This window comes from Globicephala melas, chromosome 9 (assembly GCF_963455315.2).
Source record: "Globicephala melas chromosome 9, mGloMel1.2, whole genome shotgun sequence".
Classification (NCBI taxonomy): domain Eukaryota; kingdom Metazoa; phylum Chordata; class Mammalia; order Artiodactyla; family Delphinidae; genus Globicephala; species Globicephala melas.
The window spans coordinates 14,676,618-14,700,230 of NC_083322.1; the positions used below are offsets into that span (position 1 = coordinate 14,676,618).

The 23,613-nt window shown below is 43.1% G+C and overlaps 1 protein-coding gene across 1 annotated transcript in view; it reads left to right on the plus strand.

Annotated features, from left to right (window-relative positions):
• ATP6V0A4 (ATPase H+ transporting V0 subunit a4) overlaps positions 1-23,613 on the plus strand; it is an 84,743-nt gene that overhangs the window by 12,656 nt on the left and 48,474 nt on the right. Inside the window, exon 2 of the mRNA XM_030853671.2 lies at positions 11,033-11,110. The gene's annotated coding sequence lies outside the window, so the exon portion shown is untranslated. The remainder of the gene's footprint in view (positions 1-11,032; positions 11,111-23,613) is intronic.

A 23,613-nucleotide genomic window follows, 5' to 3' on the forward strand; every position in this document is an offset into this window, starting at 1 on the left:
GAGCTACGTTGGCTGGGGGAGGAATGGACGGTGACTCAGTTGGTTCTTCCTTAGCTCACGTTTTGTCCCTGCTGAGAAAAAAGAGGACAGGGCAGGAGATCTGTGTCGTGCTGGTTCCTTGAAGATGAGTTTACTGCCTCTTCCACCTTCAGGCATAGGCATCCTATCCAATATTTACCGAGCACCTACTGCGTGCACTACCCTCTGCTCAAGTCTGGAAATACCTGCCCTCCAAGTGCTTTATTACAAACACACATCATTAAAGCACAGAGCAGTGTTTCAGGAGTGAAGGACAAAGCACTTTGCTTCTCAGCAGTAAGAGGCCTCACCTCCTGATGGCTGCTTCATGAGGAACATGGCATTTGGGTTGGGCCTTGAAGGATGGATAGGGCTTTGACAGGCAAAGAGGAGAAAAAGGCATCATATGCAGGAGGGACAGGTGAGCAAAGGCCCGGAGGTAAGAGGTGCTCAGAAATCCACTGTGACCAAGAGGCTGAGCATCCGATGTGCCAGTCTGGGCGTGGAGGGTTTGAAACAGTCAGGAGGCCAGAGGGAGGCTTTGTGAAGATTTTGAATTGAGTAGTAACTTGATTGAAGCTCTGCCTCCAGTCTAAGGCATTTGTTGAGTGCCAACCATGTATTGTAAAGGCACCGTCCCAGGCATTCGAGACTCAAAGATGATTAAGATGTGACGCCTCCTCTTGAATCCTACTCAGTACAGCAGTGAGACCAGGCAGTGAAGAAAGAACTGGGAGGCAATATGGTAGGACTCAGTATGGGTATCTTCCCCGGTGATGGGGATATAAAAGAGGGAGGGGGAAGTCTGCCCGAGAGCAGTGGAGGAGAGATTCACAGAGGAAGTGACCTTTGGGCTGGGTATTGAAGTTTGCGTATGCAGGTGGGAGGTGGTGGGCCTTTTGAGTACAAGGAATAGCAGCATGTGTGCATGCTGGCCGGCTACCACGTGTGGATGCGTGTGTTATGTTCCTAAATAAGCTTGGGCCTGGCTAAGAGAGTGAGGGATGAGCTTTGAAACTCGTTCAAAGCTCAGTGGAAGTGTTGCAGGAAGGGGGACCCCTTCCAGGGCCCGAGAGTGGGCTCTTGTCTCACACTCAGAAATGAATTGTCCGAGACACACGTGTTGACAAAGCAAGAGACTTTATTGGGAAGGGTGCCTGGGGGGAAAGCAAGAGGGCAAGGGAACCCAGGAGGACTGCTCTGCCACGTGACTCACAGTCTCAGCTTTGATGTTAAGGGGGATAGTTTCCGGGTTGTTTCTGGCCAATCATCTTGCTTTGCCCATAGTTGGTCTGACTCAGGGTCCTTCCTGGTGGCGTGCATCTCTCAGGCAAGACGGATTCCAGCGTGAGGGCTTCTGGGAGGGTGGCAGGACAGATTTTCTCCTCCCTCCTTTTGGCCCCTCCTGAATTCTTCAGGGTTAGTTTCAGGGATGGTTTCGGTCTACAGTTCCCTAACAGAAGGACGTATAAGCCATGTGTAAGCCCAGAATAAGGATGTCTCATTGTTATACAACAGCCTGGAGGGGCACTTTTTTCTAATCCGCCCAAACGTACTAATTAATGGTGGCCCTATACTCTTGGATTTGGGGATTGGGGGCAGAAGAGCTTTAAGAAGGCTGATCTTCAGGCAGTGTACAAAAGTCCAGTTTAAGCCTACCACTTGGTTGAATATTCAATGATTACCAAGTAGCTGGTGTATCCAGGCCCTTGGTACGAGGGAGGGGCTTTGACATGGGTAAGGCCGCAAAGCCCCTGTCCTCAAGGAGCTCAGGGTCCAGTGAGGAAGATGGACAAATAAGTAATGACAACACAGTGAAATAAGTGTGGCGAGGAGGGTTGAGGACTAGTGGATCCTGAGAACATTTCACAATGGAAGTGGCATCTCGACCTGAAACTTGAGAGATGTGTAGTTCGCCAGGCACGGGAGAAGGAACCAGTGTGTGCCTGGTCTCTGAGGCATGACCGTGTGCCCCTTGCCTGGGGAGGAATTACTGTCCTCGGGGCATGGGCTGGGTCGTGGTGTGTCTGGTTAGACTAAGAGGTTGTAAATGGACCTGCATGCCAGACTAAGGAAACTGGACTCTCATCTTATGATTGGGGCACCCTATAAGGAAATTGTAGATGTGGCCACCTTTGTATTTCAGATAAATGGAGGAGAGAGGGCAGGTCTGTATTCAGAGAGATTATCGAAGAGGCTGCTGCAGAAATCCCAGACAGACATCAAAAGAGCCCTGAACTAAGCAGCTGGACTGAGGATAGAGGAGGGGGGGACAGAATCAAGAGGTATTTAGCAGGCCGAATCAACAGAAAGGAATCCAGGAAGAAAGCGTCCAGGATGGAGGCAAGGTTTCCGGCTGGGGTGGCCGTGAGGCCAGTCTGGGCTAGAATCATAGCCTTGCGTTTTATTGGCTGAGGGGCCCTGGGCAGGTTGCTTTATACATCCAAGCCTCAGGTTCCTCATCTGAAGAATAATAGGAGGCGCTCCTATCTCAGGAGTTGTAGTCATGACTTAATGAAGTAATCTACGTGAAGCGCATTGCCCAGTGCCGGCTGACGGCAAGTACTCAGCCCCTGGTAAACATCATTATAATAGAAGGGTCATCGTAAGTAGCAAGTATGGGAGAAAGGCAGTTTTAAGGAAAAATAATGCTGTTTATGTATTCATTTATTTATATCCTGCCTTGGTCCAAAAAGGATTTAAGGAAGCTTACATACATTAATTAAGCTAGGTAAAATAAAAGAAACAAGAAGAAGTGAGGCAAAGAGAAAGTTAGGATAGTAAATATAAGATGGATCCATGAGTGAGTTGAGAGCACAAACATGGCATGCATGTTTTCTAAGCTTTCTGGTAGCCAGTGCCAGGAGGGTCACATGATCACATACGTGATTCATGACCTCACAAGACGGAAACAACAGGGGAAGTACAACTGCTATTCATTAATTCATTATTGAAGTATAGTTGATGTTCAGTGTTTCAGGTGTACAGCAAAGTGATTCAGTTACACGCATATATATATATATATTTTTTTTTTCAGATTCTTTTCCATTACAGGTTATTACAAGATATTGAATATAGTTCCTTGTGATATAGTAGGTCCTTGTTGTTTATCTATTTTATATACAGTAGTGTGTATCTGTTAAAAGCACAACTGCTCTTGATACCAAAACCAGATAAATGCTCTTGATACCATTTCCCCTTGGGTGCCCACAGAGATGACATTACTTAATAGGATGAACACTTTCTTTGATTTTTTTTCTCCTATCTTTTTAAAAAAAGATTAATTAATTAATTTATTTTTGGCTGCATTGGGTCTTTGCTGCTGTGTGCGGGCTTTCTCTATTTGTGGCAAGCAGGGGCTACACTTCGTTGCAGTGTGTGGGCTTCTCATTGTGGTGTCTTGTTGTGGAGCATGGGCTCTAGGCACACGGGCTTCAGTAGTTGTGATATGCGGGCTCAGTAGTTGTGGCTTGTGGGCTCTAGAGCACCAGCTCAGTAGTTGCGGCACACGGGCTTAGTTGCTCCGTGGCATGTGGGATCTTCCCAGACCAGAGATTGAACCCGTGTCCCCTGCATTGGCAGGCGGATTCTTAACCACTGCACCACCAGGGATGTCCCTCTCCTATCTTTTGATCTCTGTTTTCGACATTCTCCTCACAGTACACCCCTCAGTGAGCTTCACAGATTAGGGCTGATTTATCCAAAGGGCAGTGGAGATAACAGCAGTGTGTGTGGTCCACGGGATTTTCAAGGGCCCCCCAAATGTTTGAGACCTGAAAAATGTTCTCAGGTCCAAAATATGAACAACAACAGCAACAAAACCTGTGCAATCCAAAAACTTTATTTCGGGACTTCCCTGGCAGTCCAGTGGTTAGGACTTGGCGCTTCCACTGCAGGGGGCATGGGTTCGATCCCTGGTCGGGAACTAAGATAACATAAGCTGTGGCATAGCCGGAAAAAAAAAAGGAAAAAAATTTATTTCAAAAGCAAAGTTATACAATTCAAACATTTAAACAGAAACAATTTAATGTAGGATGTTGGGTGTATTTTAATAGGTTTGATGTGAGCAGAGCATGTCCCTCCAAAATAGTGAGAGCCTGGGACATAGATTCGAAACAGCCCTGTGTGGGGTTGTTGTAATGGGGGTTTAAAGAGCATGCACCTGTCTAAACTGACAGCATCCTATCAAGTCATACAATGGAAAGTAATTCTGGGAAGCAGTGGATGTGAAGGGGACAGGCAATGATCTGTCCTCTCTCTCTCTCTCTCTCTCTCTCTCTCTCAACACATTGTTAGTTGATTGGGGACTGTTTTGGATTAGGTGTTTGCAAGTCAGTTTAAAGGACACATATTCTCTTATTGACAGATGAAAGGATTTTATTATTCTAAAATAGGATGGACTTGACTGGGGTCTGAGCACTCATTAATTCCCAAAGGAAGGGCCGTGTGGCAACTGTTTTACAGGTGTCACCATTATTAGCTCTCTTTCATTTTAACACGTCTATAACTAGCAACTCCATGCAGGTCGTTACCTCACCTGGTAAATCTTTCATTTTACATCAGATTTCCTTTGGAAAGTATACCAGGAAGTTGCATTGCTCGAAGCTAGACATTCTGCAGGAACTTTCTCAAGATTTTTTTTTTTTTTTTAAATGGTTGAGACAGGTGTTTGGTTACACATACTTTAAAGTCCAAGTTAAAATGTCTGTGACCAGGCTCCGTGTTGAGGTTGGGGTGGCCTAGAGCATGGGGTTCCAGGGCCCTCACTGCCTCCAATTTTATGTTTTCCCTGATATAATTTCATGTGAAAAAGAGAAGGAGGGAGGCAGAGGGTTTCCTGTGCTAAATGATTGAAAACCAGCATTCTGTGGCCTGGAATGGGCTTTGCCTTCCGGAAGGATATTTTATGTTGAGGGAACTTCCTCTGTGATTCTTTTTATTTATTTTTTTATATTTATTTTATTAAAGTATAATTAATTTCTGTTCTACAGCAAAGTGATTCAGATATATATATATATAGATATATATATATATATACACACACACACACACACACAATCTTTTTCATATTCTTTTCCATTATGGTTTATCACAGGATATTGAATATAGTTCCCTGTGCTGTACAGTAGGACCTTGTTTATCCATCCTGTATATAATAGTTTGCATCTGCTAATCCCATACTCCCAATGAATCCCTCCCTAACCCCCCTTGTGATTCTGATCGCTTCCTCTAACCGCCCCTCCATCTCTGGGAAGAGACCACTGGCTTTGAACTTGGGGCTTTCATTTCCGGTTCATCCACTCTGAGAATCACAGCCCTGACCACGCCTGTGCCTGCTATTCCCTAATTTCTGAGCAGAGATGGGGTCTGCGGCTCTTCCTGCATGCAGCTTTGTCAGGATCCGTTTTCACAAAATAATGTCAGTCTCTAGTTGCTCATGCGACTGGAACATCTAGACCTTCCCCTGAGCAGCACTTAGTTTGTGGAGGAGCTTAACCTCACCCACTGCCACTCAGTTATAGGTGTAGGATTTGGAGACAATGAGGAGTACCCTTGTAAGAAAAATGGAGAACTACGTAGCGTCCAATTTGAGATCATACCATAGAGCTGATAGAAGGAACAAAGTGACCAAGGCCTGGAGCCCACCATTTGGAACCATTTCTGAGCGGTTCCAGGGCGACTCAGCTTGCCCTTAATCCACAGTTGCACTAGAGGGCGGTGATACGGTGGCCAGGACAGAGGTGGGTTTAATAAAAAAGAATGGAACTTCCGCTTGGCTAAGGCCGTATTCTGCCTCCGCCCTGGATCTCATTATTTCACATCTTCTCAAGAGTATATTTCTGAATTTTCAAACATATGGAGGTTTTCTAGTTATCGTTTTGTTATTGATTTCTAGCTTAATTGCATCGTGATCTGCAAACACACTTGAATGACTTACTTTGTGTATTCTTTAAGAACCATCATATGGTCAAATTTTGTAAACGGTTAATGGTGCTTGAAAAGACTGTATCGTAGTTGTGGGGTTCAGTATTCTACGTAGGTCTATTAGAGTACTAATTGTATGGTTCACATCTTCTATATTTTTCCTGTTTTTTTTTGTTTAATTTTATTGACTACTGAGACAGATGATTGTGGATTTCTGTCTTTTCCTTGTAGTCTTGTCTATTTTTGCATGAAATATTTGAGGTTGTAATTAGGCTTCATACAAACACAGAATTATGACACCTTCCCAGTGAATTGAACCTCCTTTAAAAAATAATTTTGTAACATCCCTTTTCATCTCTAGTAATGCTTTTTGCCATAAAGTTTCCTTTGTCTGCTATTACTGTAGCTATCCCACTTTTCTTTTGCTTAGTTTTTTTTTTTAAATTGGGATATAGTTGTTTTACAATGTTGTGTTAGTTTCTACTGTACAGCAAAATGAAGTAGACTTCCCTGAGCTATATAGCAGGTTCTCATTAGTTATCTGTTTTATACATATTAATTTGTATATATCAATCCCAGTCTCCCAATTCATTTTACCCTCTGCTTTTGCTTAGTTTTGCATACTGTGTCTTTTTCCATCATTTCTTTCAACTTTCCTAAATTTTTATTATGTTTTTAGATAGGTACCTTATAAAAACATAGTGTAGGATTTTAAAAAACCATTTCTAACCATCTTTGTCTTTAATTTGGCCACTGGCTCTATTCCCATGGACTGTATTTACTGATTGGTTTAGGTTTTAATCTACCATCTTACCAAGTGCTGTCTGGTTTTCCCATCTGTCTTATGTTCCTTTTTTTCTTTTTTTTACTAAGTTTGGATTGAGTTTTTTATTATTCAGTTTTTTAGAGGTTACAGCATGCATTCTGATCTTATCAGAGTCATTATTAATTGATACTTTAAACTTCTTCATAGATAATGCAAAGACTTTGGAGCTTTACTTATCAACTCCTGATTTTTATACCATTATGGTCATGTATTTTTAACTCTATACATACATTTTAACTCTAAGTCATTACTACTATTTTATAAAATAAATTAAAGTTATCCCCATATTAGCCAGTTTATTGCTCTTGACTCCTTTCTGCATGTCTGTTCTTCTGTCTGCGATCATTTCCCTTCTCCTTGAAGAACAGCTTTTAGTATTCCCTCAATGTAGTGGTTAATGCTCTCAGTGTTTGTTTATCTGGATATGTTTTTACTCTTGAAGATATCCTTGAAAGATATTTTCATTACGTGTAGAATTCTAGGTTGACAGATATTTTCTTTCAGTGCTTTGAAGATATCATTCTATTTCTTTTGACTTTTATTGTTTTTGTTGAGAGCTGTCCATCTAATTGGTGCGTCCTTGTAGGTAATTTGTCTCCTTTTTCTTTGATTGTTTCTAGGCATTTTGCTCTGTCTTTGGTTTTCAGCAGTTTTATTCTGATGCGCTCAGGTATTGATTTCCTTTTATTTGTCTTGCTTGAGGTTTGTAGGCAATTGAATATGGAGTTTGATGTCTTTCATCAGTTTTGAAAAGTTCTCAGTCATCAAATACTACTTCTCTCCCATTCTTTTCTCTCCTTCCAGGACTCCAATTACACATAAGTTAGGCTTTCCCATAGACTCTTCTAATTCTCTACCCTCTTTTCTATTCTCCATCCTATTGTTTTCATGTGCTTTATTCTAGATATTTTCTTCTGCCCTATCTTTTATTAAATCTCTTGTCATCTATGTCTAATCCACTTTTATAACTACCCATTGGGTTCTTAATTTCAACTATTTTAGTTTTAGTTCTTAAATTTTCATTTTGTACTTTAAAAAATAGCTTTCTGTTATTCAGTCGTGTTTTTCATCTTCATGAACAGAGTGAACATGATTAAAAAAAAAATCTTTGTGTAACAACTTCAATATTTGCCCACCCCCTTTGGTCTGTTTCTATTGTCTATTATTTCTGTTGGTTTCCATTCATGTTGTTGTGTTTCCCTGTGTACCTGGTTATTTTTTATTGTGTGAAAAATTGTAATTACATACAATTGTTTGTAGAAATAACTTGTGACCTAGGATGACCTAGGATGAGACATGATTTTTTTTTGTTGGTTGCTTTAATCAGGTGCTTGGGGCAATAACAATGTGCCATCATGTCAGTCCAGGCTCAGTAGTTGAGATGATTTATAGCTGAGTTGTAGACTTTGTTAGGGTCAGCTTAGTTTGGTCACCTTTCCTTCTATAGAGCAGCTCTTGGGAATATTTTTCTCCAAGGAAATAGTCAGAGATGAGCACCCGCATGCCCAAAATGTATATCCAAGGTTCTCTATCTCAACATTACAATATTTGTAAAAATAAAAGCTTAGAAGCAAATTATAATGGAATAAAATATTAAACAATTTTTTAAATTAATATTATGTTTGGAATAACATTTATTATTTGGGAAAACACTTGCTATATAATACAAAGCAGAAAAAACTGGATATAAAACTATATATTCAGTATCACTGCAGTTTTGTAAGCACACACATATATAAAGAAAAAAGTTTGGAAAGCATCTTACCAAGATGTTAGCGTGGTCATATCTAAAATTACACTTTGATGATTTTTATTTTCTTTTTTATACTTTTTTATGTCTTTCAAATCCTCTACAAGGAATGTGTATTACTCTTATAGTCAGGAAATAAAATCAAGTTAATACATTTTTTAAAAGAGTAGTTCACAGGAAAGCAATGTAGTCACAATGGAGCAGATAGACTACAGTTTACAATGTCTGACTGCTTGGGGAAAATTTCAATGTCAGGAAACCTTCTCCATTAAAAAAAAATCTTAATGAAGTTTCAAGTTGCATTAAGTTTAATGAAGTTTCAAGTTGCATCAAGTTTCAAGTTCAAGTACAGAGAACTGCTTATTGACAGCCTCTGCTCTTGAGGTGCCCAAGGTGTATAACAGAAAGTGCAGACAAACCCAAGAATGTCAGGACAAGAAGAAGACTAGAAATAAGACACAGGAAAAACAACAACAACGACAACATGGACTCTCAGTGTTGGCAAGGCACCTAGAGACCGCCTGGCCCAATCCTTAAGCCGTAAGAATTCTCTCCTACAAACAACGTAGTAGGTTAGAGTTTGGTATTGCTGCATTTGACTTCTCAAGGTTGTTCCTTGGACTTGCTAAAATGCCTTAAGTGACAGGTTTATTACTAACTTTTAAGGCAGCCATGTCCACCGTGGGGTAGCTCCAGCTGTGGGAATGTTAGTGAGTTACTAGCATGAAGCAGAGACGGGCATTTTAAGGTGAAGTTAATCAGCAACGGAGGGGAGATCCTGTTCAGCTCCGGGCCTCTGTGATTGGCAGTTTCTGGCTCCCTTCAGTTCCCAGTCTGACCATTTGTGCAAAATGTTTCTGTTGGTACAACAGTGTTTGTGGTCAGATTCATCTTTTGTTTAATAAACAGAGATGTGTGTTCCCCAAAAGTAATTTTAAGCTAAGGTTTTTGGGAAATAAACTGCATGTTTGCAATAAACACTCGGCCAATTTTTCTTCTCCAGTTTTGTCCACATGAAACTCAAAAGGACCAGGTAGCCAAGTGAGAGATTGTTGGTCCTCTCTTCCCAACATCTAACTTCTCTCCTCCCTGGCCTTCCAGTCTCTTCTATGACTTTCCTTCACTCTCTCTCTCATTTTCTCATCTCTCCTGTCCAGGCTGCCCAGAGCCCCTTGGGATCAGCAAAACCAACCCTGAGTCAGGAGTCCTGGATTCCACTTTTCATGTAGTCACTTCCCGTGAGACCCTGGGGGAGTCACATCACCTTGCCGATGATGTTACCCAAGAAAGATGGTGGTCGTCTCTCTGGGAGGGGGATACGGGGGGGAAAGTCTAGGGAAATGCTGCCTTCAATCCTGTGTGGGAAGACCTTTGTCTGGGGTCCTCTGGACTCCCCAGAGGGGATAAATTATCCCCAGAAGGGGTTTTGCTCCATATGGTGCCTACACAAAGGGATGTTAACTCCTATGAGAAACAAACTGGGAAGCTACAGGGATGAAGCAAAAACCCTTTGTCCGGAGCCCTGGGTTCTGCATCCAGCTTGGTCACTGATTAGCTGTGTGACCTTAGGCAAATTCCTTCACCTCCCTGGGCTTGTTTCCTTACCTCTGAAGTAAAGGGACTGGATTAGACCTCTAAGTTTTCTTCCAATGGCACGATTCTATGACTCTGTGCTCAGTATTATATATTAAATGGAGAAAGAAGAGAAATGAGGTAGTAAAGTCTTTTTTTTTTTTTAAGAAAGTAGAGGTAGAATCATGCTGAAAAGAAACTCCCTAATAGAATTTAGAGTAAATATTATTACAGAAAAGGTGAATAACTGGGGAAATGCTCCCCAGTGAAAAACTTGGAGAGGTGATGGGTAAAGTTGGCCAGTGGCAAACTTAGAGGCGTTCTGTTCTCTTCATGATGAAATTTTATTTCCCTAAATCTCACTCCCAGTCAGCCTGTGACTTGAAGTGGAGACAGGAATGAAAGGGATGTAAAGTAGTTCTGCTCTGGAGAGAAAGGAAACAGAGACAAGACCAAGGCGTGTTGAGGTGGAGAAAAGGGAGCCGGAGGGTGCCATGATGGAGGGTCTTTTCCCCGGGAACGAGGTGGCCGTGTGCTGAGGCAGGGAGGTGGGATGGGATGGAGGGTGGAGGAGAAAGTGGCTGTCCCTGGGAGGGCTCTTTCTCTCCGGGTGTGATCTAGAGGATGGAAAGCTGTAGAACCACAGTGAGGGCCAAATGGACATTGGATGGTACCAACGCACCCTGAGACCCATCACTGGAGAAGGTCCGAGGCTAGGAGGGAGTGGGGATGCTCACGGCAGGGGACGGTCCTGGCTCCAGCATACCATCCTCAGTGTGCTGACAGCATAGACTCGTGAACTCATGAATGTTACTGTCAACAAACTGCACCTAATCGTGTGTGTGTGTGTGTGTGTGTGTGTGTGTGTGTGTGTGTGTGTGAAGCTGGATGTCATTCTCTCTCTTTTGAGCAACCTCAAATCATTCTCTTTCTGTCTCCAGCACTTTCTCTGTTAGAGCCTGTTGTGAAGGCTCGTGGATGGTGAGCTCAGTGCCTGGCCTGTGGTGGACAAGTGCTAGGTAAGTGGATGGGAAAATCAGTTCTTTGAATGAAGGTGATCTGGCTGGGATTCAGTTTAGAAAAATTAGACGCTGTTTTAGAAAAATCAGGCTGTTAGTGTTGCAGCTTACCTTTTTTGGAATTGCTGACGTAAATTTCTTGCAAGGATTTTGCCTTGCTTTCCACTTACCCCTTTTCATTTTTTAAATTATGTGACGATCTCCTGTAAATTGATCTTGCACAGCTGAACATGTGGTTGTTCCCAGTATCGTCCTAATCCCGGGTCCAGGGCTATGAGAACAAAGGAGGCCCTTTGTTGAAAGGAATGTCCACTTTGAAGTGCTGTAAATCAAGTGTTCCCTCTTCAGCTCCTCAAGAGACATTTTATAGACAGTCCTCAGGGCACGAAAGCGTCTTGCCAGAAACCTGCACAGACAAGTGTATAGTGGCCGCAGCTGGCATTGTGCCCCAGACTTGTCTAGAGAATGGGGACTGTGGTATTAAACACTCGATATCAAAAACAATGTTCATTTGGATAATATAGGGGATTGATTCTGCTCTAAGAACGTAGTTTCTCTCAAGACCTAATGCCAAATTTAAGTGTTATTGGGGATTCTGAGAGTATATTAAAAATATATAGTATTTAATGATTAATAGGAGAATGACTTGCATTTTTAAAAAAGTCAGTGACACAAATAATTAAAGAAATGCGAGTGTCCTATGTGGCTTTGGTAAATCTTTTAGCCTCACAGGCCTCCACTCCAGTGAGTGGATTGGAGTAAATCTCAGTCTCTTTTCTACCAGTCACTGCAAAACCCTTTTAGGGCCGCAGCTGGGCTTGATTCTTCTCTCACTCTCTCTCTCCTTCCTTCACCGTGGAGATTTACTGTATGGCTAGAGAATTCAGGAAGTTTACTTTGGTTTTAGACTAACTGGGCTGTGGTTGCTAACACCTTCTCTTTCAACCTCCCATGAGTCAGCAGTGCTATGAAACGTTGCCTATAAAATATTGAGCTCAATCAGGAAACTTCCAGAGAAATTTAAGTGGTATCCTTGTATGGTTCAAAGTGATTGTCTCAAAGGTGCTTAGCGGGTGAGAAAAAGTAGAAGCTGCTATTTTCTAGAGTGCAACTAGAGCTCACAGAGTTCTCTTGGATTGTCAACTGTCTCTGCCCTTAAAAAAATAAATGAAACCTCCCATGATGCTTTATTTTCTCATCAGCTACTGCCCTGGTCCCTCATTCCCTTTCATTAGCCTGATATTTTGAAAGAATTGTTGTCATCTACCTTCTCTTCACCAGCCGCTGACTTCCCAAGTCCATAGTCTACTTTGAATTCTGCACCTTTCATTCCACTGAAGTAAGTCCATTGGGGTCATCCCTAACCTCCAGGTTCTTCTCAGCCCTCCTCTGGCATGACCAATCCATGGTGCTTGAGACACTTGCTTCCTTAGAATTCTCCTTCTTCGGATTATCCTTCTCCCGCTCTGTTTCTTGTCCATCTACTCTGTCCTGTCTGGAAACCTTGAGTTCTCCCATGCTCAGGCCTGACTTTATTGCTTCCGCCTTCTTATGGGCTGAGTTGTGTACACCCTCAAAATCATATGTTGCGGTCCTAGCTCCAGTCCCTCAGAATGTGACCTTATTTGGAAATAGGGTCTTTGCAGAGGTAATTTGTTAAGATGAGGTCACACTCATACTCAGGTAGGCTGGGCCCCTACTCCAGTATGTGTGGTGTCCATGTAAAAAGGGGAGATTTGGACACAGACACATGCATGTGAAAATGAAGACAGAGATCAGATGATGTTTCTACAAGCCAAGGAACCCTAAAGATTGCCAGTAAATCACCAGAAGCTAGGGGAGAGGCATGGACCAGATTATCTCTCACAGCCATTAGAAGGGCTGATTTAACCTTGCTGACACCTTGGACTCTAGCTTCCAGAACTCCTAAATGATAAATTCTGTTGTTTACACTATGCAATTTGTGGTACTTTGTTCAGGCAGCCCTAGCAAGCTAATATACCCCTCTGTTCTCTCCCCAGGCCAGTTCCAATGTTTTGGTCTAGGTGGCCCTTTATACCCTTAAAAATTATTGAGAACCCCAAAGAGCTGTGGCTTATGTGGATTCTATCCACTGATATTTATCACACTAGAGATTAAAACTGAGAAATTCTAAAAATACTTAGATATTCGCTCATCTAAAATAATATGAAACCTGTTGTATGTTGATATCATATATAGGTTAATGAAAATAACTCGATTTTCCAAAACAAACAACAATTTAGTGAGAAGAGTGACAATTGTTTTATTTTGCAAATCTCTTTAATGTCTGACAGTAGAAGACAGCTTTTTTCTTTTGTATCTATTTTTGCATTCAATCTGTTGCTATTTGTTATTTTTGTTTGAGTATATACAGAAAGTCTGGCCTCACATAGATATGTAGTTTCAAAAAGGGGGAAAATGTTTTACCAGCTTTTTCAGATAGTTGTGAATATTTTTCTTTAATACTACACCAAAACTTAACAAGTAGTAATTTTTATTTTTATTTTCTTTTTAAACAATATTTATTTATTGGGCTTCCCTGGTGGCGCAGTGGTTAAGAATCCGCCTGCCAATGCAGGGGACACGGGTTCAAGCCCTGGGCCGGGAAGATCCCACATGCTGCGGAGCAACTAAGCCTGTGTGCCACAACTACTGAGCCTGCGCTCTAGAACCCGCAACCCACAACTACTGAAGCCCGAGCACCTAGAGCCCATGCTCCTCAACAAGAGAAGCCACCGCAATGAGGAGCCTGCGCACTGCAATGAAGAGTATCCCCCGCTCACCACAACTAGAGAAAGCCCGCATGCAGCAACGAAGACCCAATGCAGCCAAAAATAAATAAATTGATTTTTTAAAAATTTATTTATCTATTTATTTATTTGGTTGTGCCGGGCCTTAGTTGCAGCAGGCAGGCTCCTTTAGTTGCAGCTCGAGAGCTCCTTAGTTGTGGCTCGTGGGCTCCTTAGTTGTGGCATGCGGGTTCCTTAGTTGTGGCATGCATGTGGATCTAGTTCCCTGGCCAGGGATCGAACCCAGGCCCCCTGCGTTGGGAGCACGGAGTCTTAACCACTACACCACCAAGGAAGTCCCTTAAATTAGCTTTAATACCGAATATTTCCCCAGGTCGTGAGAACCTGAAATTCATTTGGGTTAGTTTCTATTATATTTCTGAGAGTTTCTGTAAGCACTTATTTGTTTAAGCCAATTAAATAGAGCTCTTTTACAAATTAATTTTGGCCATACCATCTGGATATAGACAGACACAACTAGAGATCTCATAGTTTTCATTTTAAAACTGTAGTCATTGGTGGACTTCCCTAGTGGTGCAGTGGTTAAGAATCCACCTGCCAATGCAGGGGACATGGGTTTGATCCCTGGTCCAGGAAGATCCCACGTACTGTGGAGCAACTAAGCCCATGTGCCACAATTACGGAGCCTGCGCTCTAGAGCCCGTGAGCCATAACTACTGAGCCCGTGTGCCACAACTACTGAAGCCTGTGCACCTAGAGCTGGTGCTCCGCAACAAGAGAAGCCACTGCAATGAGAAGCCCGCACACCGCAACGAAGAGTAGCCCCTGTTCGCTGCACCTAGAGAAAGCCCGCGTGCAGCAACGAAGACCCAATGCAGCCAAAACAAAAACAAAAACAAAAAAAACTTTAGTCATTTGGGATTTCCCTGGTGGCGCAGTGATTTAGAACCCTCCTGCCAATGCAGGGGGACATGGGTTTGATCCCTGGTCCAGGAAGATCCCACATGCTGTGGAGCAACTAAGCCCATGTGCCACAACTACTGAGCCTGTGCTCTAGAGCCCACAAACCACAACTACTGAGCCCACGAGCCACAACTACTGAAGCCCATGTGCCTAGAGCCCATGCTCCATAACAAGAGAAGCCACCGCAATGAGAAGCCCGCGCATCACAATGAGGAGTACCCAGCTTGCTGCAACTAGAGAAAGCCTGCGCACAGCAACAAAGACCCAATGCAGCCAAAAATAAATAAATAAATTTTAAAAAATAAATAAAACTTTAGTCATGAATTGGTGCACTACAAAACTCACTAGTTTATAAATAACAGTTGGAATAAATTGGATAATTAGATTACTTGCTCAGTTGGCTAAAGTCTTTTATAGTTTATGGAGAAGACTTTTAAGATCTGTCTTTGCCTTTGACAAGCAATTTTAAGGGGGCTCTTTGGGCAAGAGGGTCCTTTTAGAAGTTTGTGTTTAAAACGGTCTCTCTCCCTCTTTTTTTTTTTTTTTTTTTTTTTTGCGGTACGCAGACCTCTCACTGTTGTGGCCTCTACCGTTGTGGAGCACAGGCTCTGGACGCGCAGGCTCAGCGGCCATGGCTCATGGGCCCAGCCGCTCCGCGGCATGTGGGATCTTCCCGGACCGGGGCACGAACCCGTGTCCCCTGCCTCAGCAGTCAGACTCTCAACCACTGCACCACCAGGGAAGCCCTCTCTCCCTCTTTTTTTCTTTTTAGTTTTGGGTTCTACTGATTGAGCCAAAGCTGCAGTCTCAGGTGATGTGGCTGTGTTTATATTTCATTGAAATGATAAGATTTATAACTTTATTGGACAGAGAAAGAAAATGTATCTATTATTATAAGTCTTAGGATGATGATTATTTAAAAAATTTTTAAAGTACAGGACATTTTCTTTTCTGATATCCTGATCTTTTATAATATCTATAATCATTTTGAGAGGAATAAGTGAGGCCTTGGGGCTGGTGAAGGTAGGTGGGTAGTAGTAGTTTGTAGGAGTTGCAGAGATTTGCAAAACAAAAACAGTTGCTTCTAGTAGCCCTTGAATATTGGCTTGCAGCTGATTTATTTTCTGATTACTTGTAGGAAGGCCTGGGGAATTGCTGAGGCGCCAGGGCAGGTCTTTTCTCTTGTCCAGAGGGCTTAGTTTTAAAAGGGCCTGCCAGGAGGGAGGTTAGAGGGGAGGAAAGGAGGAGGAAGGAGATCCGGTGGAGAAGGAGAAGGGAGGGGGGGGGTCTTGCAGATTAAAAAAAAGGAGTTTGGAAAAAGGTGCATAAAAAGATAGAGAAGATGCAGACTTTGTGAGGGGGTAGGAGGGGGGCAAGAGAGTTCATTCAACTGATTTTTCAAGTTTAGAGACCGTCTGAGTCAACTTTGCATTTACAGCTTGGAGGGAAGCAGTTTTCTTGATATTACATTTACAGGCCTCCAGACACTAATTAAAATATGCTTCCTATTATGTGTCTGTTTCTGAAACATGTTTAGTCACGCATGAAGATAGACTAATTTGGGAATTTTGAAAGTTTGCCATTTCGGCCAATGCAATGTAAATCATCCCAGCTTAAATGGACCCATTTTGATAAGTAGTTACAGGATGAGGGTCCATAGATGTTAAACATAAGGCCAGCAGGGGTTTCTGGGGGTGGGTGTGTCATCTTTCTTTGAATTTCTCTCTGTAAGAGCGTCCCATTATTCCGAATACTCGTGGAAACATGAAACCCACATCTCAAGACAGAAAAATACACAAGAAAACCCCACTCTCAGAAAGGGAGGTGGGCTAGTGTCTACACCAATAAAACCCCCAAATAAAGGCCTGAAGCTCAACTGGAAGGACCCTGGCCAGGAGACCTGATGCAGCTGAAGAGACGGCTGGACACAATGGGTCTGTGTAGGTCCTTACACCAAACCTGAGGAAGTGCCGATTGCCACTGAATCTTGCCGGCTACACCAAGTATATTCATTTTAGAAACAGAGACCTGATTGAAATAAAAAGGTGTTGATTTGGGGTTTGTTAGGACTGCAGCTTGGGAGACACAAATTCAAGAAGCACGTGAATTGTGTTCTGCTGGACTACAAAATGGGGGAGACTTAGGCAAAAATGGCAAGGTTACAGTGGTTTATCAAGAATTACAATCGGAGCTGGCAAGAAGTAAAGGTGCTTGTTGACTAAAGATTGGTTGGAGTCCAAAATGGTCGCATAGTTACAAGGGGAGACCTTGAGACCATAAGGCTGCAGCCGGCAGGTGTTGTTTGGAATATAGCTGGTAGTGTCCTTGGATCCGGTATAGTTCAAAGCAAGTTCAGATTCTCAGTGGTACAGAGACGTGTCTGAGACCAGATCCTCGATGGCCACCTGGCTCCATTTTTGTCTGCCTGAGCTGTGATCACTCCATTATAATTTCAGTTTGTCATCAGTACTATATATACACTCTCATAAAATACTTTTTCATCAACAGTGTACCAAGAAGAGATTTCCTTGTCAGTAGAATGCTTTTGGTGCTCTTTTCATAGCTGCACTGTGTTCTATCACACAGCTGCATCATAATTTATTTAACCAGTTCTGTAATGTTGAACATTTATATTGTTTCTAACTTCTTAAGATCTTTTCCCCAAAGTTTTGCAATTTGTTTTTATAAAATTATGTATGCCTATCACAAAAAGATTAAATAATCAAAAATTCATAACATGACAGCTATAAAGGCTGCATCATTCTTTTTTACCAATTACAGTGTGAGGACAAACCACTTGTTCTCACTGAAATCATTTTACAGTTCTTCCTGACAAACTAGCTTCCTCTCTTGTCCATTACTAATCCTTTCTTCATGCAGCTTTCAGAGTAATTTGTTTTTTATTTTATTTCTTCCCCCGCCTCTAGTTTTCATACTTCTTATTAATGAGGAAATTCTCTGTTCAAACAAAAAAAATTACACAGCAATACCATAGATAAAGTTGTTGCTCAGGATGAAGCAGGGCATCTTGACTCTTCCTTTCCACTTCCCCAAAATGGGGCCTGAAGAGGGCTGTGCAAAATCCCTAGGGTTCTATGCCCCAATTTAAAAACCACTCATCTGGCTCAACATCTTCATTTTGCAATGGGGGAACTGAGTCTCATGGTGGGGACTTATCGTTTGAAGGTTGCTCGAATCTCTTGGGCTAGCTTGATCTAGAACACACATCTCCAAAATTTTTCTCTGCTCTCTCTCTTAGGATGCCACCTAAGTACAAGTCATCTTTGCTCTTATTGAAATCTTAAAAAAAAAAAAACACTTCTATTTTGAAATAACTGTAGATTTCACTGAAAGTTGCAAACATAGTACAGGGAGGTCTCCTGTTTCCATCACACAGTTTCCCCATTGGTTACATCTTACATAACTATAGAACAATGTCAAAACCAGGAAATTGACAATAATATAAAGAGTGTATGTGGTTCTATGTCATTTTATCACATGTATAGATTCATGTAACCAGCGCCACAATCAAGATGTTAAACTATCCCATCACCACAGAGTTCTCCTTCATGTTTTACCCCTTCATCGTCATACATACATGTCACCGTCCCTAATCCCTTGCAACTATTAATCTATCCTTCATGTCTGTAATTTATGTCATTTAAAGAATGTTATATAAATGGAATCATCCGGGGACTGCCCTGGTGGTCTAGTCATTAAGACTCTGTGCTTCCATTACATGGGGCACTGGTTCCATCCCTGGTCGGGGAATTAAGATCTCACATGACACACGGTGAGTACAAAAAAAAAAAAAAAAAAAGGGAATCGTCCAGTATGTGACCTTTTTTCACTAACATAATGACCTTGAGATCTACCGGAGTTGTGTTTATCAATAGTTTATTGCTTTAAGTGCTGAGTAGTAGCCTATTGTGTGGATGTATCATAAGTAGGAAATTTTGGTTGTTTCCAGGTTTTGGGATATTATAAACAAAGCCGCTATGATTGATATACAGATTTTTTTGGGAACATAAGTTTTCATTTCTTTGGATAAACGTCCATGAGTATGATTGCTGGGTTATAAAGAAAATGCATGTTTAGTCTTTAAAAAAACTGTCAAACTATTTTCCAGAGCGATTGTACCTTTTTACATTCCCACCAGCAATGCATGAGGGATCCAACTTCTGTTCCTTTTTGCCATCATTTGGAATTGTCAGTATTTATTATTTTGGCTCTTTCAATAGATATATACTGATATTTCATTATGGTTTAAATTTGAATTTCCCTAATGGCTAGTGATGTTGAACATCTTTTCAAGCGCTTATTTGCAACCTGTATATCCTCTTTGGTGAAATGTCTTTTCATGTCTTTGGCCCATTTTCTAGTTGGATTGTTCAATTTTTTTCCTGTTGAAGAATGAAAACTCTATAAATGCTAGATGTGGGTTCTTTATCAGATATCTGGGTTGCAGATATTTTCTTCCAGCCTTTCTCTTGTCTTTTCGTCCTTTTAACAGGGTCTTTTTGTTCAGCAAAAAGAAAAAAATTTAAATCCATTTTATTCTTTTTATGGCTTGTACTTAGGTGTCCCATCTAATAACTCTTCACCAAACCCTCAGTTCTAGAAGTGTTCTACCGTGTTTCTTCTAAAAGTTGTAGAGTTTTATGTTTTCAACTTATCTCTAAACCATTTTGAGTTAATTTTTTTAGAAGGTGTGAGACAATACCATGCAGTGGTTGTAAACAAGGACTCTGGTGTCAGATGACCTGTCATAAGTGACTGTGTGACCTTGGGCAAATGACTTAGCTTCTTTGTGCCTCTATTTCCTCATGTGTAGCATGAGAATAAGAACACTGCCAACCTCATAGAGTTATTAAGAAAGTTAAATGGGCTAATACACGTAAAGTTTTTTTTTTTTTAATTGATTTATTTTTGACTGTGTTGGGTCTTCGTTGCTGCATGCAGGCTTTCTCCAGTTGCGGCGAGCAGGGGCTACTCTTTGTTGTGGTGCGCGGGCTTCACGTTGCGGTGGCTTCTTTTGTTGCTGAGCACGGGCTCTAGGTCTGTCGGCTTCAGTAGTTGTGGCTCGTGGGCTCTAGAGCGCAGGCTCAGTAGTTGTGGTGCACAGGCTTAGTTGCTCCGTGGCATGTGGGATCTTCCCGGACCAGGGCTCGAACCCGTGTCCCCTGCATTGGCAGGTGGATTCTTAACCACTGCCACCAGGGAAGTCCACATGTAAAGTATTTAATTGTGTTCTACAGCCATGAGAACAATGCCCAGCACATGGCAAGCACTCAATAGATATATTAGCTATTGCGATGATGTCACACCCTTGCTCTTGCCTTGGGGTTCCTGCTGCCTAGAATACCCTTCTAGCAGCTCCTTTTTGCAAAACTGGCTCATTTAAAAATTTTCCACACCTCAGCTCAAATGCCACCTCCTCTCAAATGAGAGAGCTCTTCCCTGACCATTTGTCTAAAATGATCTCTCTTCATTTCTCTAAAGCCTATCTTCCTTTGATTACACTTTTCATAATCCTCAATATCTTGCTAACTTATTACTTGTTTACTGTTTGTCTCCCTCCATCTGGACCTAAGCTTCATGAGGGGAAGACCTTGTCTCTTATCTACCACCCTATCCTCAGAGCCCAGAACAGAGTGGCACATAATAGACTCTCAATAAATATTTATTGAATGGATGAAAGAATTCAGGTCTTTTACAATTACATGCTTATTACAGACAATATGATTGTAGTTAAATTTTGGTTTACATCCTTACTTTTTTTTTTTTTAGGATGAACTTCCAAAAGTGGGATTATTGGGTCAAAGGAAAAGCAAATTGACTTTCAGACAGATTGTACTTATTTATTTATATTTTTTAGTCTTGCTGCGTGGCACATGGGATCTTAGTTCCCCGACCAGGGATCGAACCCACGTCCCTAGCAGTGGAAGCTCGGAGTCCTAACCACTGGACAGCCAGGGAGTTCCCCAGGTTGTACTAATTTAGCGTCCTGCCAGTGTCATATGAGCATGTTGGCCTTCTGCACCTTTGATTTGGGGCTCTAGGAGAAAAAATAGCAAACCTGAAAATAACCTCTCCCTTCTATATTTCCACATGCTAAATAAATATCTAAGATCCTATTGTATTTTACAGATAAGGACACTGAGGGCCTGGGGCTAAATAGCTTCCCCAAGGTCACACTTGTTAAAAGGCAGAGATGGGCTTCCCTGGTGGCGCAGTGGTTGAGAGTCCGCCTGCCGATGCAGGGGACACGGGTTCGTGTCGCGGTCCGGGAGGATCCCACATGCCGCGGAGCGGCTGGGCCCGTGAGTCATGGCCGCTGAGCCTGCGCGTCCGGAGCCTGTGCTACGCAACGGGAGAGGCCGCAACAGTGAGAGGCCCGCGTACCGCAAAAAAAAAAAAAAAAAAAAAGGCAGAGATGGGCTCCTGACCCAGGCAGTTTGGGTGTTGACTCTGCTCTTAACCATCAAGATATTTTTTTTTTTTTGCCGTACGCTCCGGACGCGCAGGCTCCGGACGCGCAGGCTCAGCGGCCATGACTCACGGGCCCAGCCGCTCCGCGGCATGTGGGATCCTCCCGGACCGCGGCACGAACCCGTGTCCCCTGCATCGGCAGGCGGACTCTCAACCACTGCGCCACAGGGAAGCCCAGGATGTACTTTTTTCTCTATATGCTTCTCAGTGACTCCTGGGCACCAGGACCTTTGGGAGCTACTGTTCCACCCACTGACCGGAAGACACAGCACTCCCAGCTGGGGTGAAGAGCAGAAGGGAGGTGGGCAGGGGGAGGGGCAAGAAGAGGGAGGCACTAACTGGGGCAGGGGCTCGTCTTGCCTCCGGAGCTTATCTGATGGGAGAGGAAGAGTCAACACTGATGATGCCTTGGGAAGTTTTCAGTTCTAATCTTCCTGCTCTGCTTTGCGAATGCTGAGTTCAGTCTTTGAAACTTTGCCCAGGTGAGTCTGGACTCTTGAGTGGATCTGCCCTGTTGAGATGGGTGGGTGTGGTCAAGTTTGGCTCAATACCGGTCCTCCACTGCCCCAGGGGCAAAATTGCTGCTGCTTCTTAGCTGATTGTTTCCAAACTGCCTACACCCTGCTTCTCTCTGCTTCCTCCCAGGCTGAAGTTAGATTTTTCACCCTGTGTTCTCAAAAGCAATGGTTCTAATTTGATCGTACACAAAAATCACCTGAGGGGCTGACTAAAAAGGCAAATCCCAGACAACCTGGGAAATGTGAACACTGATGGGCTATTTGATATTAAGGAATTATTGTTGAATTTTAGGTGTGACCATAGTATTGTGTGTGTGTGTGTGTAACATATACACGGAAGAATCCTTATCTTTTGAATATTTTGATATTCAAATATTTTGAAAGAAAAATGTGATGTATGAGATTTGCTTCAAAATAGCCCAGAGTGGGTAGGAGAAGTGGGTGGGAATTAGATGATACAAAATTCAACAACTGTTGCTGCTGACTGGTGTGTACATGGGGGGTTCTTATACTATCCTCTGTACTTGTGCAGATGCTTGAATTTTTCCATAACAAAGTGTAAAAAACCAAAAAGCACGCTCCTCATTCTAGGGTACATTTTACAGGCACCCAGGGCCTCGGTGAGGGATCTGCTCACCTCACAAAGTGAACTCAGGTGGCCCCTGCAGAGAAACACATCTAATTGGCTCACTCTTCTGCCCCTCACCCCTCCACCAGATAAATGGGAAAGACAGCAAACCTCAGTAAGAAAAGAATAAATCTCTCAACTGGCTCCGTCTCTTTACCTGGGCCACCTGGAAGCTGAATTTTAGCCATAGGCTATATAGATGGATTTGTTTGTCTATTCTCCTTTGAAAGTTAAGTGTTTTTGAAATTGTTGGTAGGGTAGTGAGTGTGTGTTTGTTTGTTTTTCCAAAACCATTTTTAAATGTTATTTCATTTCTCCACCGAAAAGGAGTGTTTTAATGTGCGCAGTAGATACGCAGGAAGTTGTCTCTGGGGCCCTTCTGAGGCCTCGAGCAACCACTTCCCAAACCCTCCGCTCACTGGGGGGGTAGGTTTCTTCCTCAGGGAAGAAAGTCACTGCTTCCTGGTGGGGCCCCAAGGTCATGGCCGAGGGCACAGGTGGGGCGGGGAGAGGGAGGGGGTTTGAGCAGGGCCGGCCGGCGGAGCAGGTTTGTCCTCGCTCCGGACAGGTCGGTGTTGGTACAACAGAGCCGCCTCCCGGCCTCTGCGGGCGCCCGGGGAGGAGAAGCCGCAGGAGGGGCTCGGCCGTCGCCGCAGGGAGGTCGCCTGCGGAGTCCCCGGCCAGGCTGGTCCCATCCGGCCCGCCGCTCGCCAGCCCGACACACCCGGCCCGGCCGCTGCGGCCCGTGCTGACTGCTCGGGGTCCGGCGAAGGAAGCCGCGGGAGACCCGCGCCCAGGACCTGCTCGGACAAGGCTGGGTAGGAAGGAAGGGTCTCTACCTTGTGCTCTTTGGTCTGCAAGAAGCTAATGTCTTCCGTCTCGTTGCTATGAAAACATCGCCGTAGTTACCAGAATTGGCAGGATGAAAAATTCCTTCATCTCGGTGTCAAAAGGCAAAAATGGAAAACCAGACTCTGCATTCTGGAGGGAGGGATGAGGGTTAGCCTCTAGTCCGTAAATCGGGAAACGTTTTTTGAGCACCTTCTTTGGCATTGAGCTAGACTGGTGATGGAGTGAAAAACACAGAGTTCTGACCTCATGGATTTTTCTGGTTAGTGGGCAAAACAGACA